Source organism: Etheostoma spectabile, chromosome 15, assembly GCF_008692095.1.
Source record: "Etheostoma spectabile isolate EspeVRDwgs_2016 chromosome 15, UIUC_Espe_1.0, whole genome shotgun sequence".
Lineage (NCBI taxonomy): Eukaryota > Metazoa > Chordata > Actinopteri > Perciformes > Percidae > Etheostoma > Etheostoma spectabile.
The window spans coordinates 27081734-27085272 of NC_045747.1; the positions used below are offsets into that span (position 1 = coordinate 27081734).

The window sequence follows — 3539 nt, forward strand, 5'->3', positions numbered from 1 at the left end:
TACCCTGGATCTCGTTCTTTCGGTCATGACCCAGCCTTCATGACCATAGGTGAGGCTAAGAACCAAAACTGACCAGCAGATCAAGAGCTTTGCCTTCTGGCTTCGCTCTCTTTTCGTCACAACCGTGCGATAAATTTAATGTAACACCGCACCCGCTGCTCTGCTTCTCCGACCAATCTCACGCTCCACTGTCCCCTCACTAGCGAACAAGACCCCAACCACAGAACCTCCTTCACTTGGGGCATTCTTGATGATGTAATTATTCTAACATCAAGCCTCGAGTTTGGCAATGTGAATATCCCCATGTTTTTTGATCAGGGTGTTGCAGGGGAGAATTATGTGGCATAGAGGGAAAGTTGCCAATTTTCAACCTTCTGAAGCGAGTCATACGGTGGACATTTAGCAGCGGGTAAAAACAGCCGTACTGGCGCCATTCATCTGCATTTACAACAGAACAAAAAATGGCAGATTTTCCCTTAAGTTACTGACTAACGCTAGCAGTAGCTAGCTAGCTTGTTTGGCACAACAAGACATTTTAGCCGACCTATTAAGCAATTAATGATGAAGGGAAAACACACAGTGGGAGGGTCAAAGGTTAAGACAAACAACCCGGACAAAACCCCAAAACAAGTCTATTTTAATGTCCACAGTGTTAGCATGGTTAGCATTGCTAAGCTTCTGACCTGATTGACATTAAAGCATCCCCTGCTTTATCGTCTATTTTAAAATAAATGGGACCATTATATACTAAATGAACATCATACTGTATTGAAGAAGACTTGAAACTAGCGATTGAGACCATGAACTCATTATGAAAATTGTTTACTGAGGTAATAAATCAAGTGCGAAGTAGGCTCATTTTCACAAAGACTATAGAAACAGACTTCTTTTTGGAGCCAGTGGAGTCGCCCCCTGCTGGAGGTTAGCTAGAATGCAGCTTTAAGGCACTAACTATTGGCTTCTCTTTTTAGACCTGGAAGCTTTGTCCATTATTTTTACAGTCTAAGCTCCCACCTTAATCAAATACAGGATTATTATACCCATAGCATTGCATAGCAAATTTGTATCAATAAAAGGGAACTTAAAAGAGTCACAAAGTCTGACCATGTTAGATCCATCTCTGTGGAACCAGCAAGAGAAATCTGGGCTCCAGTCTCTGGACTGTGGAGGCCACTCCCAACATCCATTTACGGCCCATTTGTGTGGTCCAAACTAAATGAGGAGCAGAGGGATCTGTGATGCTCACTCAAGGGCGGACTGTCTTATTGACAACTTGTTCCTACTATGCATTCTGCCCACACCCTGCTGACTGATGACTGCACATCAATAGCCTAATGCATGGCTCCTTCATAATGCATCACAGTCCCAATGGACAATATCACACAGGGCCGACTTTCATTCAGGGTCCGCAGCACTTTGCTCAAAGTGCCCGGGAACATTAATGTGAGGTCACATCAATACTGCACAAAGTAACAATCACCACATGCCACACAACTTCTACTGTAGATGCTATACAAGCATACAGAAATGCTACAGTACACCTGAATGTGTTCAGACGGTAAGCTATCGCACCATCGCTCTAGATTAGAAGCTGGCTACGTTCAATATGCAGGCAAAAGTGACCCAAATCCATGTGTTTCTCATAGCTGTTTTTATCATGATGGTGTAAACTGACCAACTCACATGGCCTCTGGTCTTTTTCAGTTCTGATTTGGGCCGCTTTTAGATGTGGTCCAAATCCGTTACAGGTTGGTTATATTAAAAATGCAAAATCAGACAGTTAGATCAGAATTCATGCCACTTTGACATCACTCTAGAGCAGACCTGGGCATCTTACGGCCCGCGGGCCACATCCGGCCCTTTGTGCGTCCCAGTCCGGCCCGCGTGTTGCCAATCATAAATTACAAAATAAATTTAAAATATATCTATGTCGAGTGTGCAATACAACGGTGCTGCTTTTGTTTTGAAAAGTTTTATTTGTATTACTTCCGTGTGGACGTATGCACGTGCGTGATTGTGAGTGAAGGTGAACAGCGGCAATCACAAATTCACAAATAAATTTAAAAAAACATCTATGTCGTGCGTGCAATACAACTGTGCTGCTTTTATTTTGAAAAGTGTTATTTATGGACGTATGTCCGTGCGTAACCTGTGAGTGAAGGTGCACAGCGACGAGTGATGCCCGGTTACCCCCCCCCGAGATGTCCGCTCACACTAAAAAAAGAAAAGTTGATGATGAATGCCGTGTTTTCAACAAGACATGGACTGCCAAGTATTTCTTTACAGAAATTAAAGGTAAAGCCGTGTGCTTAATCTGTGGTGCACAGGCTGCTGTGTTTAAAGATTATAATTTGAATCGCCGCTACACAACGAAGCACGAGGATAAATACGGGAATCTGTCTGATGACGCTCAAGGGAGGCTGATGGTTGATGGTAAAACTGCAAACCCAACTAGGACTTTTTACCAAACTTCACACCCCCAGAGATGCAGTTTCAATCAGCAATTCAAGATTCTTTTTTGGGGGGTTTTCCCTTTATTTGATAGTGACAGACAGGAAAAGTGGGAGGGAGATGGGGGATGACACGCAGCAGGGCTGCAGGTCGGACTGGAACCCGCCCAGCTGCAAAAGATTCAGCCTACACTGGGTCAGCTGGAGGTTGCCCCCCCCCGCAATTCTGCGCTGAGAAAAGCACGTCCCCAGGAACAGCACCAGGTTTTGATGCAAACATGTGCATGCAGTGGGAATGCAACGTTTTCCCCCTAGACTTTACATGGCGTCTATATATCAACAAATAAATGTTTTTGAGGCCCATCAAGTTACAAGTCCGGACACTTACTATGTATTATAGTCTATATATTAGTATTATTATTTAAATTGTTAGTTGTTGGGACTTGACCCTATATTGATATTCATATCAACAAAAATGACAAAGGGGGGAAACATGACAGTGATATAACCAAAAGATGTATCCTGGAATTCAATCAAAACTTTAATTGGTTTAAAACAGTAATAAATAAATATTTTTAAGTTTGACTGAAAGAGACAACTATATTGTTAATCGCAGTTACATCGAAGAATTAATTGTACAGTACAATTTGGAATTTTTACAGCTTTATGGAGAGATACCACCAAAAGGTCAGAGAGGAAATATGTTTTGGTTATAGATTTCTGGCACATGGTGCCAGTAACAGAATAGGTTCTGCTGTTGGACTTAAACTCAGCGAGTTTCCCAGCTCCATTAGAACTACTTGCCCAGAAAAAGACTCAAAGAATATATACACATATCACAGAAAATGGATCTTAAACAGTTACTGAGGCTGGAGCCCGCAGGGAGTATAGGCAGTGCTTAATTAGCTGTAATGTGTGTCTGAATGTGTCTGAAAGAGGTCATGCATATGTTTCTGAGGAAAAAGAGAAAAGCGTGGTTGGCGAGCTATAAAGACAGCAGACAGAGCCGTCTACAGGGACCGCTAAATCCTGTCTAGGTCAAACAATAAAATGGTGCGTGTGATTTTCAGACAACAGAAGTCCTTTACT

The 3539-nt window shown here is 42.6% G+C and overlaps 1 protein-coding gene across 3 annotated transcripts in view; it reads right to left on the reverse strand.

The window, feature by feature from the left end:
• The window catches only part of efl1 (elongation factor like GTPase 1), a 115285-nt gene that overhangs the window by 71248 nt on the left and 40498 nt on the right, over positions 1 to 3539 (reverse strand). The window lies entirely within an intron of this gene.